Consider the following 13826-nt stretch of genomic DNA (forward strand, 5'->3'; position numbering starts at 1 on the left):
GGTACCCCAGGACAGCCAGAGGCCAGAGAGCAACTGTGTCCCCTTTTTCTTTTTTTTAGCCATGCCTCAAGGCTCATGGGATCTTAATTCCCTGAATAAGGACCAAACCCACGCCCCTGGCAGTGCAAGTGTGGGAAGTCCCAAGCGTGTCCCCTTCTGCCGAAAGCACAGGTCAGCTCCTGAGGCAGGGATGGGGCACACAGGGTTGCAGCGGGGTTCTGGTGCAGAGGCTGTGAGTGGAGCAGGCATTCGTGGCTGGGTATTGGGGTCAGATTCCATGGCAGGTGTGTGTGGCAGGCTGAGAAGAGTGGCCAAGATCACATAGTGAGCAGGTATCAGAGCTGATGCATTAGGCAAGGCTCTCCAATAGTGGGCAGGGGAGGGGTGCGGCAGGGACCTGCAGGGAGCGGAATTGTTCAGCACCATGGCCAGAGGAGAATTTGGAGTTGGAGGAAGCGGGCTAGACAAGGGAAGGGAGGAGAGCAGAGGCAGAGAGAGGAGGCAGTGAGAAGGCGGGACACCAGTCGGACCAGGTGGGGGCACCTTCCTGATGATTCTTTGACAGCAGATTGTCTTTATGCTTTTTAAAAATAGTGATTGATTGATTTGGTTGTGTTGGAATCTTTGTTGCTTCATGGGGGATTTCACTGTGGCGCATACACACTCTCTAGTTGTGACGCATGGGCTTAGTTGCCTGGAGGCATGTGGGATCTCAGTTCCCAGACCAGGGATTGAACCCACGTCCCCCTGCACTAACCAGTGAACCACCAAGGAAGTCCCAAAGTGTTGACTTTGACAGCAGACAGTTCCAAGATCCAAAAAGCAAAGTGCATAAAACTTTTGCAGAAAAAGTCATATCTTTATCTTTGAGGTAGGGAAGGATTTCTTTAACAAAACCACCAAAGGACAGACCACAGAGGAAGAGATTACTGACTCTGACATCTAAATGAACAAGCAAGGGGAAGAGGAGTGATGTGCCTGCTGGGTAAAAGGCAGGCCCCCACCAGGTAGTAGGGCACACGCACCTGTCCTGGTGTGGCCCTCTCCTGGCCAGTGGGTTGGTAAAACTCAAAGAACTCAAGCACATCAGGTGATGCCAAGGATAAGGGCACAGGCTGCTGGTCCTCTGCTGCAGAGAAGGTCCCAACATGTGGCATCCAAGAGCAAGACCTCGCCCACCCAAGACCCTGCAGTGACCTTTCAAGTGCAGCTGCTCACAAATGGGCAGAGATGCACAGAGGTTCACAGTGGAATTGCTTTATGGTTGAAGCAGCCTGGAAGCCCCCGTCAGCAGGAGTCAGGTAACTTCTGGGGCCACCACCAAGGTCCCTGCTCCCTGCGCCGCACTCCCGTCACCCGGCCAGGAGCACGTGACACACAAGGAGCAAGGTCCCTGGTCGCTGTAGGCGTCACCTTCAAGGGAGGAACACAGTGACAGTGACTGGGGCGTGAGGAACACTCAGCCAAGAGCTTCTTCCGGAATGTTCCCACCTGTGCACTACCCCAACCATCCAGCAGGTGGCAGCACCAGGCAGAGTGCCGCAGGATGGGGGCTCCCTGCCCACCCCTCTTTGAGCCAGCCGGGAGCCCTGAGGCCAGAGTTCTCCTTTCCCCTCTGCAGGCTTTCCTGCCCCTAGGCTTTTCCTTCCACACCAGGGGCTCCTTACTGTGGGTGCCACGTGTCTCTGGCCCTGCTCTGTGCCAGGGGCTCCTTCCGGAGTTCACTTCCCTGAGAGGGGACCGGTGTATGGCTGGTGGGAGGCGCCTGGCCCTGAGACATGGCCCTCACCCCGCACCCAGCCCCGTCTCTATGTGAGACCCCAAGCCCCTCCAAGAGTCACCAGTTATCACTGTGTGTATTCATCTCTCCTGATGGTCCCCACATCCTCTAAGGGTCCAGCCCCTCCCATCTCTGTGGTTTTGCAGAACAGGCACCCCATTCTAGCAGACAAGCGAAGGGGCAGGAATGGGTATGAAATGCCCCTCAAAGGCACCTCGGTATGCCCTCCTTGGTTTCCTGGAGGAGGCGGTGGGTGAAGTTGTGTCCCTCCACCCACCCCTGCTGCAAAGATGTGGTCAGGTTCCAACCCTGTTACCTGTGGATGTGGCCTTACTTGGGAACAGGATCTCTGCACGTCATGACATCGAGCTAAGATGAGATTGTGCTGGTGTTGGTGAGCTGAAAGGAACAGGTTACACCCAGTTCATCGTGCTGTTGGAAGAATGGAACCGGACACACGTGCAGCAGGTGCTCAATAAATGCACCACAGCTACTGTGAATATCAAATGCTTCTCAAGATGATGGACCAGTGGGCAGACAAGGGACGGCCAACTCCGGATTTCCACAGGGAAGTGACTGGCCCTGAGTCAGGAGGCTGGGGCTGGGTCGGGGGGAGGGTCAGAGCATTTGGCTCTGCCTGGGCCCTCACTCAGATGGAGAGGGCTTCACAGGAGGGCAGCGAGGGGCAGGCGCTTCCACGTGTAAGATTCATATGAAGTTCCTGTGTGTTTTAAAACCCAGGTGTTTAAGGGGAAACAGAGGTTCCGCTGGAAGAGTGCTGGAAAAGCACATGAACAGAGGCAGTGAGGTTCCTGGTGGAACATGGGGGCTTCGGAGATGTGAGTCCACCCGGGGGGTTCCTGAAGCCCGGTGAGACACAACAGCACACGTTGGGCTGTGTGATTTCCTGGCAGCGCAGGCTGGAAACTCGGCTTCCGAGACTAAGCTTCTTAGAGCAGCTACTTGAAAATTCACTCTCAGTGATCACAGCACCAAGGGCAGGCAGGGGATCACAGAGGGCCTGGGGGCCTGAGGGTGAAGGTGCCAACGGGAGACCCCTGGCCAAGATCCCCCTCCACACCGCTGGCCCATGCAGTGTGGCCCGCCGGAGAATCTTCTGCAGCCAGAAGCCCTAGTCTTCATCTCTAGGAAGAGTAAGGACCTGAAGCCCTCTTCATGACAGACAGTTGGGGTTGGCGTTTTGTGGCTTCATTTTCAGGTTAGGTATTTCTGTGGGCCTCCACAGGCTGCCATTCTCCTGCCTGGATGCGAATGGACACACAGCCCTCTCAAAATGAAGCCATGGTTCTAGTTGGAGTTGTCACTCACTCAGACTGGAACTTGGTGGGTGTGGCTAATTTAAATGAAACGTGAGCGGCCCAGAGGTCCCTGTGAGTCTTCTCTGTAACCAATTCATGCAAGCTCAATCCCAGATGCAGAAGGCATTTCGTGAGCGAAGATGTCCCTCTCAGTGTTATTTACCATAGAAAATACTAGAAACAACTGACATGCTCCACTGTGGGCTTCCCTGGTGGTTCAGATGGTGAAGAATCTGCCTGCTGTGTTGGAGACCTGAGTTCCATCCCTGGGTCAGGAAGGTCCCCTGGAGGAGGGAATGGCGACCCACTCCAGTATTCTTGCCTGGAGAATCCCATGGACAAAAGAGCCTGTCCATCATTGGAGCTGGCAAAAATAAATGCTGCTGCTTTCCCCAGATGGAACATTATGGGGTCCCCAGGGGACAGGGTTAGAAATGTTACAAGGGGGCTGGTCTATGATCCAGCAATTTCACTTCCTGGAATTCATCTCAGAGACACACTTGGAAAGTGTACTGGAGTTTCACAGTTATTGTGAAAAAGTGGAAACCACTGTCACCCAGCAGAGATGTGGTTGAATAATCTGCTGAACTTGGATTTCAGTGTCCTTGCTGTCCTAATCTCAGTGGAGGTGTAAGACTATAAAATGAAAAAAAAAAAAGGCATTGTATGAATATACGTATATGTGTGTGTGATGAAATATGTATATATGTATATATAAAATGGGCTTCCCTGATAGCTCAGTTGGTAAAGAATTTGCCTGCAAGGCAGGAGACCCCAGTATGATTCCTGGGTCAGGAAGACCTACTGGAGAAGGGATAGGCTGCCCACTACAGGATTCTTGGGCTTCCCCTGTGGCTCAGCTGGGAAAGAATCCGCCTGCAATGCAGGAGACCTGGGTTCAATCCCTGAGTTGGGAAGATCCTCTGGAGAAGGGGAAGGCTACCCATTCCAGTATTCTGGCCTGGAGAATTCCATGGACTGTATAGTCCATGGGGTCGCAAAGAGTCAGACACTATTGAGTGACTTTGCCTTTCACTGCTGCTGCTGCTGCTAAGTCGTTTCAGTCGTGTCTAACTCTTAGCGGCCCCATGGACTGCAGCCTACCAGGCTCCTCTGTCCATGGGATTTTCCAGGCAAGAGTACTGGAGTGGGTTGCCGTTGCCTTCTCCTTCCCTTTCACTACTTTCATACATAAATCTGCAAGCGCATATGTAGGTATGACTGCACGTTTGCAGATAAGTAAACACGTATATAGAGTTTTTCTTGTAACTTTTCATTTTGTACTGCGTTATAGCCAGTTAACAACGCTGTGATAGGTTCAGGTGAACAGCAGAAGGACTCAGCCATTCATATACATGTGCGTATCCATTCTCCCCCAGACTCCTCTCCCCTCCCGACTGCCCCAGCTTTGAGCAGAATTCCGTGTGCTATACAGCGAATCCTTGTTGGCTACCCACTTTGAATACAGCAGTGTGTACCTGTCCATCCCAAACTCCCTAACTGTCCCTGCCCCCTTCCGTCCCCCCATCCACAACCATAAGTTCCTTCTCTAAGTCTGTGAGTCTCTTTCTGTTTTGTAAATAAGTTTATTTGTATCGTTTCTTTTTAGATTCCACATATAAGTGATGTCATATGATATTTCTCCTTTAGAGTTCTTTGTTGTGGTCGTTTTAAATCACAGCCTGGCTGAGTAAGCACCCAGGGGGTTAAGGGTGATCTTTCTATCTTCTCTATCCATCACACTCTTTAGTCTCTGAACATTTTGCAATGAGTCCATATTGCTCTTACAACCAGAAAGATGGCGATTTTGCAATAAATACATAAATAAATGTTGCAAGGAAAAGCGGTGCTTACCAGTGTTACGAAATGATGTGGACAGACGCTTGGACATGCAGTGACATAGACGAGGAGGCAGGCTGCCCACATGTGTGACTGCGGCCTGGCGGACAGAGCCACCCGCCTGGGAAGGCAACGTCATGGGCCTCCCAGCAGGGCAGCATTAGCAGGGGGTTGAGGGGGGCTGTGCTGCCCTTTCTCAGCGCTCAGGTTTTCTTTAAGATCCACAGTCCCCAAATTAACCAAATGATCTTTTCAAGGCGAGCAGGGAGGCTCAGCTCCGAGGAAGGGAGCTGGACTCCACTTCCTGATGGAGGAGGGGTCAGGTTGGATCTAGATGGTTCTGTAAGATGGACCAGAGTCCAGCTGAACCACGGCCAGCGCTCCTCCTCGCTCACTGGCACCGCCCAGGGCCACCCGAGGAGCAGGCTCGGCCTGGAACCTGACTCCCAAGGCGATGCTCGCCAACTCCTTCACGGGCTTCTCCCCATCAGCCTCTTCCCTGGTGCGGGCACGGCCCCTGCTGGATGCCGCTGTCGTGCCTTTGTCTTAGGGGAAGCGTACTCACATCTCCGCTCTGTCCAGGAGGGGCAGCCAGGGCGGGGAGGAAAGGCTGGGCTGCTGGGTGGGCAGAGTTCCTTCCCATCCGCCTGGAACTGTGCCACCCACCCACCTCCCGGCCAGCCGATTACTCACAGCTGGGTGATGGCTCTGCTTCCTGGCCGGCCAGCGCTTTCCCACCCTGCCAAGACTTTCAGGAGCACAGCTGGGATGGCTGACCCGAGGGCCCTGGCTGGGAGTGGCCTTCCTGGACGGCTGGGCCTGGGAATGGCGGGCAGAGAAACACCCTTATTTCTGGCCAGCTGCCCAGAGAGAAGTCCGGCTGTGGGCTCCAGTTCTGCCCAGGCCTGTCCCAGGCTCAGGGCTGGCCCTGTTTCCCTTCTAGGCAGAACAGAAAGCAAAACCTCAACCAGGGGGTGGTTTGAGGTCAGAGGCCATGGCCCTTTGACAGCCTGGACATGCTCACCATTCCTGGGGCTCAGGGAGGACGAGGTGGTCGGGAGCCCCTGCCAGCCCAGCATCCGAGGTCTAATGGCCGTCAGTTCCCACTGGGCTCGTGGAGGGATTACAGAGGTCAATAAACTTAGAGAAAAAAATTACATCTTGCTTTCACTAACCTTTCACTGATGCAGACAAGCCAGGCTCAATAGGATTAGAGCAGTGGGGTTACATCTGCCAGAGTCAGGGCAGGCGTCTCAGAGCAATGCCATCTTCACCTCCAGCCTTCTCCCCACTTTACAGATGGGAAAACCAAGGATGGGCAGGGAATGTCATCACTCAAGGTCCTGCTTGTGAATCAGGAGCAGGTTTCAAACCCAGGCCAATCCTGCCCCAGTGCTCGAGCGCTATCCTGCAGCCACTAGTGGCCCCTGAGTGCCCACTCCCAGCAGGCAGGACAGACCTATTAGAGCTTGATATTTAACATGCTAATACAGGAACCTGCGTCACTGGGTCTCAATCTGAAACGATGCTTTTGCATTTATGTGACTGATCTCCTTATGGGAGTGCAGAATGCACACGTGCTCAGTCATGCCCCACTCTGCGACCCCATGGACTGTAGCCTGGCCGCCAGGCTCCTCTGTCCATGGGACTTTCCAGGCAAGAATACTGGAGTGGGTTGCCATTTCCTACTCCCGGCGATCTTCCCTGAACCAGGAATTGAACTCTCATCTCCTGTGTCTCCTTCATTGGCAGGTGGATTCTTTTACCACGGAGCCAGCTGGGAACCCTGTGCATTTTAGTTGTGCATTTAAACCATTATTCTGAGAGGAGATCCAAAGCCTTTGCCAGAATGCGAATAGGCTCCACGGCACAGAAAAGGCCATGCACATGCTTTAGAGCATGCCCAGAAAATGACGGCAATGAGGAGGAAAGCAGAGTGCCAGTTCTTCGAGGCAGGGACCGCCCCTCAGTTCACTGCTGTATTTCAGCATCTGGGGAGCTCCCCCTCAGGAGAGTGCCAAGGGTGCCTTAGGGAAACTTCTGGCTTTTAACCAGCCCCCACCCCGTTATCCCTATAGACAGACTTCCTGGGACCCTCCTCCTGGTGAGGGTGCTGCCAGGGCCTCTCTCCTGCAGAAACCCTGGGGTGGCTGTGGTTGTCCTCTGGAGGAAGGGATGAGTCCACAGGGTGGGCAGAGCTCAGCTCTGGGTCAGACTAACTTGGGTTCAGTCCGGGTCCCAGTGATTTACGAGCTGGGTGACCTTGCACAATTGCTCTAATCTTCTGAACCCTCGGTTTCCTCATCTGTAACACGGATTTAATAATAGAACGTGAATCAATTCAGGTCAGTTCAGTCGCTCAGTCATGTCCGACTCTTTGCAACCCCCTGGTCAGTAGCACACCAGGCTTCCCTGTCCATCACCAACTCCTGGAGCTTACTCAAACTCATGTCCATTGAGTTGGTGATGCCACCCAACCACCTCAATCTCTTGAATAGAAATGTTCTATGCTTGCACATGTCTGCGCGTCCATCCATCCTTCACCTGTCCATCCATCCATCTATCCACTCATCCATGCATCTTATTAGTTTGTATTTCAGAGTATGTACATTTCTTCCTAGCTACGTCGTCATGTATATCATGAACAAGACTTCAGTGTTTGTGAAACTTAATTTTCCTTGTGGATAAGCAAATGACCGAGTCCTGCCTCCCTCTTCCCTTGCCTCTCCCCACTGCCACCCTGCAGCCTCAGGCTGAGAGCTCCCAAGCCAAGAACCAGCAGGGCCCTCTTAATTCCCTCCAGACCCCTGGCTCCTGGCTGACCCTCTTCCACAGAAAATCTGAGGACAGACAGGAGCTGGTGTCTTAGCTCAGATTCTTTCCAAGGCTTCAGTATGAGTTGAATGATGCTTTTCTGCTGTGGAGACATATGTGCAAATTATTCCCCTAGATGTCCTGCCAGCTCTGGTTCTGAGCAAAAGTCATCATCTTGGACCAGCTGGTCTTAGCGGTAGTGAGCCCCCCATCACTGATGTTAAGCAAGGATAGAAACAGCTCTGGAAGGGGTGGGGGTATATAGAGAGCATTCAAGCCCAGAGAAGGGAGTGAAGTACACCAGGGTTTCTCAGCCTTAGCACTATGATGTTCTGAGCTGGACAGCTGCTGTGGGAGGCACCTGTGCACGGCAGGATGTTTTGCAGCATTCCTGGTCTCTGTCCACTAGATGCCAGTAGCGCCTCCCACCCAGCCAACTTGACAACCAAAAATGCCTCCAGCCATCCCCAAATGTCTCCCAGGGGGAACTCGCTCACAGTTAAGAACTCCTGGACTAGAGGACATTGGAGGTCCCTTTTGTCTTGAAATTCCACCATTTATCCTGCCCCTAGGACATTCCCCACCCCACCCTTCTTAGTCCAGCATCCTTTCTGTTGCTATGGAAACCGGGAATCATCTCACCTCTTCCATTTCTCCTTGCTCCCCTCTCCTTTGTGCCTTCTTTCAACCAACGAACCCATGAGCCCAGCCAAGGGGACAGTACCACAGACAGCCCTGCCTGCTGCTGTGTCAGACGGGACCTCCTGTGTAGCCTGACCCCCTGAGGCGGATCGAGGATTGAGTGAGAGGTGCCGAGAGAAGCAGGGCAGCCATTAGAACTGGGGTCAAGTCTGTGGCGGGCAGAGGCGGGGGCGGTGACAGCAAAGGACGGTGCCCAGTTCTCGCGGGGTGAGCAGGACGCTGACACCCGACCTGAAACTGAAGGAAAGATACTCCACGAAGACACGTGTGCAAGAGCAGAGGTGGGGTGGGGCTTGACAGGGTGCTCTCGAAGCAGCAGATACTGGTCTGGGCTGGTCCTTGCCCTGGAGACAGCCCCCGAAGGGTTTTAAGCAGGGGATTCGGTTCTGTTCAGCTGCTCAGTAGTGTCCGACTCTCTGGGGTGAATGACATCTATTGAGGGTGAGAAAGGGAGAAGGAGGGGACTGTGAGACCGGTGGGAGGCAGTTACTGCAGTCCAGGAACTAGACGGTGAGGGCTGGTCCCGGTGCTGACTGCCAGAGGTGGGGCTGGGTAGGAGGAACGCAGGGGGGATGCAGGTGCTAAGAAGGAAAAAGCCGAGGACCGACCTAGGTCTCCTGAGGATGGAGCCTGGCCTCGTGGGAGTGGAGCCTGGCCTCCGGAGGGTGGAGCCAGACCTCCTGGGATGGGACCAGACTTCCTGAGGGCAGACCCAGGCCTTCTCAGTTCAGTTCAGTTCAGTTGCTAAGTCATGTTCAACTCTTTGCGACCCCACAGACTGCAGCACGCCAGGCCTCTCTGTCCATCACCAACTCCCGGAGCTTGCTCAAAGTCATGTTCATTGAGTCGGTGATGCCATCCAACCATCTCATCCTCTGTCATCCCCTTCTCCTCCTGCCTTCAATCTTTCCCAGCATCAGGGTCTTTTCTAATGAGTCAGCTCTTCACATCAAGTGGCCAAAGTATTGGAGATTCAGTTTCAACATCAGTCCTTCCAATGAATATTCAGGACTGATTTCCTTTAGAATTGACTAGTTGGATCTCCTTGCTGTCCAAGGGACTCTCAAGAGTCTTCTCCGGCACTGCAGTTCAAAAGCGTCAACTCTTCAGTGCTCAATTCTGGGCCTTCTAGGGGTGTGGTAGGCCTCCTGGAGGTGGGACCACTCTTTCGGGGCCAGGTTGTTGACTAGCTGAAGAAGGCAGACATAAATTCCTCCCCCTTGATAGCCACCTCGCTGCTCCAGCCTGGTTTTCATGGGGCTGCCTGTGTCTCCATCACAGTCTTAAGCATCTGGTCAAACAGTACCCTCAGAGACCACTGCCAAAGCATATGCCTGGAAGAACTGGAAACGGCCTAGGGTCCGTCAGTGGGACTGTGACCCCAGGCCTCAAGGAGGCTGCACGGCTCCTGCGATGCCACACCCCTTCTGGGGAGAGACCCAGCTCTGCTGGAGAGCGGACACTACAGAGCAATGTGCTCCTTGGTGCCATTTGGTGAAAATAAAAACAGCCCATGATCACGGTGTTTGTATGTGCGTCCATATTCCCGGAAAGACCTCAAGAATCTTGTCGGCCGCTTCCTCCAGGAACTGCAGCAGAGAAGGAGAGCCCTCACTTCACTCTTGCTTTCTCCCAGAGCCCATTGGGAACTGCAAGTGGCTGTAGGGAACAGAACCAAACTCAGGCCGTGGAATAAGGAGCGTGTTTCCTCCTGGGACCCCAGAGGCATCCAGCCAGGCATGCCGGCTGGGACAGCAGCCCCAAGCTGGCCACAGTGACCGTCCCCCTCAGCCAGCTCCTGTCCTCATGGCTGCAAGATGGTGGCTGCACTGCCAACATCCTGGCCTCCAGGTGGGAAGGAGGGCAGACGCCAGCTGAGCGGGAAGGGCTTTTCCATAAGCCCTTCCTAACACCCGGTGCCATCGGTGGTGCTGGGCCCACAGCTGCAGGGGAGCTGGGACACAGGGGTTTTCAGCCCTGATCTTGATGCTGGGCAGAACTGCAGCTCTGGTAGGAAAAGGAAGAGAAGCCTGGGGACCGGGCTGGCACGCCGCCGGGTGCCTTTTAAGCTGCGTCCTGGGGTCTGCTGCTACTTGTCTGAAATGAGCAGAACACTCCAACACGTCTGGACTATGTGCACAGCCTCCGCCTGGGCACAGAACACCGCCCCCCACCGCCCTGACCCCATACCCACCCTGCCCCACCCCGCCCCCGGAGCAGGATGCAGGCGCAGTATGCAGGGAGCAGACTCAAGGAAGCACGGGGTGGGGACGTGCCAGGGGAGAGGTGAGGCGGCAGATGGTGGCTGAGGGCAGTGACAGTCTGCGAGGTAATGAGGTAGCTCGTTATCAGGCAGTTCTTGTTGGTGGCCAAGAGCCCAGCCACGGCTGAGCAACTCAGCACAGCACAGAGAGCCCAGCCGCAGTCCAGCTCGCCCAGCCCAGGGAGCTGAGGTCTGGGCCTGCCCTGCCTGTCCACAGGCACAGGGTCCTTTGTTACCCCTCAGTGATGAGCCAGGGTTCCTACATCTGCCCCCTGGAGGGAGAGATGCTTTACACACAGATCCTGGGCTCCTCTACCCACAGAGGACGAGTCAGAGGGTCAGAGGGGCCCACCAGCCTGGTGATTATGAGGCCGTTACACCCCAATGCCAGTTGTTGAGTGCCTGCTAAGGGCTGGGCACCATTCCCTTTATTCACGTTGGAAAGTGAAGTCGCTCAGTCGTGTCCGACTCTTTGCGACCCCATGGACTGTAACCTATCAGGCTCCTCTGTCCATGGGATTTTCTAGGCAAGAGTACTGGAGTGGATTGCCATTTCCTTCTCCAGCGGATCTTTCAGACCCAGGGATCGAACCCAGGTCTCCCGCATTGTAGACAGACGCTTTACCATCTGAGCCACCAGGGAGATCCTAAGAAAAAAAAAATCGTAAAAATTAAGCAGAACGTTAGGTTCTGCTTAATCCTCACCGGGAGAATCATCACCCACGAGGTGTCAGTAGCCCAATGCCTGGTCACTGACAAGGAAATGGAAGCACAAGATGTGAAGTCCCTGGTTGGTCGAAGCCGCAGAACTCTTGGGGAGGACCCTCCATCCCGGCACACGGCCTGGTTCTCTGACAGCCTCGCACCTGCATGCTCTGGTGTAGGCTCACAGCATACTCGAAGGCCTGGTTTTGCTGCTCCCCTTTAGTAGACGGGGCACACTGAGGCCTTAGGAGCTGTATCACAGACACAGCACTTTGGCGACAAAGGTCCATATAGTCAAAGCTGTGGTTTTTCCAGTACTCATGTACAGATGTGAGAATTGGACCATAATGAAGGCTGAGTGCCGACGAATTGATGCTTTCGAACTGCGGTGCTGGAGAAGATGCTTGAGAGTCCCTTGGACTGCAAGGAGATCCAGCCAGTCCATCCGAAAGGCGATCAGACCTGGGTGTTCATTGGAAGGACTGATGCTGAAGCTCTAATACTTTGGCCACTTGATGCAACAAGCTGATTCAGGGAAAAGACTCTGATGCTGGGGAAGATTAAGGACGGGAGGAGAAGGAGGCGACAGAGGATGAGATGGTTGACTGGCATCACTGACCCAATGGACATGAATTTGAGCAAACTCCAGGAGATAGTGGAGGCAGAGAGGGCTGGTAGGCTGCAGTCCATGGGATGGAAAAGAGTCAGACATGATTGAGCGACTGAAAACCACCACCACTCAGTCCCAGCCAGATCAGAGAGCAGATCCTGGGGTAGGGGAGGTGGTGGACCACTGGGCACACATTACTCACCCTCTCTTCACCATAAATATCCCCCTGCTGATCCCATGAGGTGGACTGTGAGCAAGGAACCTCAGGCCACCTTTGCCCGGGTCACAGGAAGCGGGTCCCCCCATACCCCGGGAGAGGCAGCCGCCTACCTGCCTACAAGTGTGGCCTTGGACCAAGCCACTCAAACTCCATTCTGCCACCCTCATCCAGACAGGAAGCTGGCCTCCTGGGACATCTAGTTTCTCACCTGTATTTTGGGGATGATGAGAGCAACTGTTTCCTAGGTGGCTTTGAAAACGCAATGAGATTTTTTTCTTCTTCTTCTTATTTTAAATTTATTTATTTTAGTTGGAGACTAATTACTTTACAATATTGTAGTGGTTTTTGCCATATATTGATATGAATCAGCCATGGGTTTACATGTGTTCCTCATCCTGAACCCCCCTCCCACCTTCTTCCCCATCCCATCCCTCTGGGTCATCCCAGTGCACCAGCCCTGAGCGCCCTGTCTCATGCATTGAACTGGACTAGCAATGAGATCTTGTAGGAAGAGGGCTGCCCCTAGATCTTGGCACATAGTGAGTACTCAAAATGAAAATGCATACTGAGGTGTAACATACAGGGGGCTGTTTACGGGCGACTTCAGCTCTTTTTAACAGAAAATTCACCACTCAACTATTTGAAAGCGTACAGTTCAGTGGCGTTTAGTACATTCTCAGAGTTGTTATGGGCTTCCCAGGTGGCTCAGTGGTAAAGAATCCGCCTGCCGGTGCAGGAGACATGGGTTTGATCCCTGGGTCAGGAAGATCCCTTTTAGAAGGAAATGGCAACCCGCTCCAGGGTTCTTCCCTGGAGAATCCCATAGGCAGAGGAGCCTGGTGGAGGTCGCAAAGAGTCCGACGCGACTTAGCGAAGAAACAACAAGCAACAACAGAGCCGTTCCAGCCATCAGCACTATCTAATTCAAGAACATTCTCATCCTCCCCAAAACAAATCCCTGGTCTCCTTTCCCAGCTCTTGGCAACCGCAAACCTGCCTTCTGTCTCTGTGGATTTACCGACTCTGGACGGTCCATAGCAAACGAAACAGAAAACACGTGACGTCTGTGTCTGGCTGTTTTCGCTAAGCATGCTTTCGAAGTTCATCCATGTTGTAGCCAGTTATTCCCTTTCACGGTTGGATAATAGCCCATTGTAAGGGCAGAAGGGGCTTCCCAGGTGGTGCTAGAGGTAAAGAACCTGCCTGCCAATGCAGGAGATGTAAGAGATAGGGTTTGATCCCCGGGTCAGGAAGATCCCTTGGAGGAAGGCATGCAACCCACTCCAGTATCCTTGCCTGGAGAACCCCATGGACAAAGGAGCCTGGTGAGCTACAGTCCATAGAGTTGCATAGAGTCAGACACGACTGAAGCGACTTAGCAGACATGCAGGGATGTGAAGTGTTTATCCATTCATGAGTTAATGGCCATTTGGGCTGTTTCCTTTCATTAACTTTTTCAACATATTTCTATTCCATTCAGTTCAGTTGCTCAGTCATGTCCAACTCTTTTGCAACCCCGTGGACTGCAGCACACAAGCTTCCCTGTCCATCATCTCAGCGTCAGGATCTTTTCC

At 53.6% G+C, this 13826-nt stretch overlaps 1 long non-coding RNA gene across 1 annotated transcript; it reads right to left on the minus strand.

Annotated features, from left to right (window-relative positions):
- Positions 1-838: 838 nt before the first annotated feature.
- Positions 839-5248, minus strand: LOC121816472 (uncharacterized). Its single transcript, XR_006056081.2, has 2 exons — positions 4954-5248; positions 839-3735 (listed from the first exon to the last, which is right to left on the minus strand). It is a non-coding gene; the product is annotated as an uncharacterized LOC121816472 (long non-coding RNA).
- Between the last annotated feature and the right edge of the window lie 8578 nt (positions 5249-13826).

The sequence above is a fragment of the Ovis aries genome, chromosome 14 (genome assembly GCF_016772045.2).
Source record: "Ovis aries strain OAR_USU_Benz2616 breed Rambouillet chromosome 14, ARS-UI_Ramb_v3.0, whole genome shotgun sequence".
In the NCBI taxonomy this organism is placed as follows: domain Eukaryota; kingdom Metazoa; phylum Chordata; class Mammalia; order Artiodactyla; family Bovidae; genus Ovis; species Ovis aries.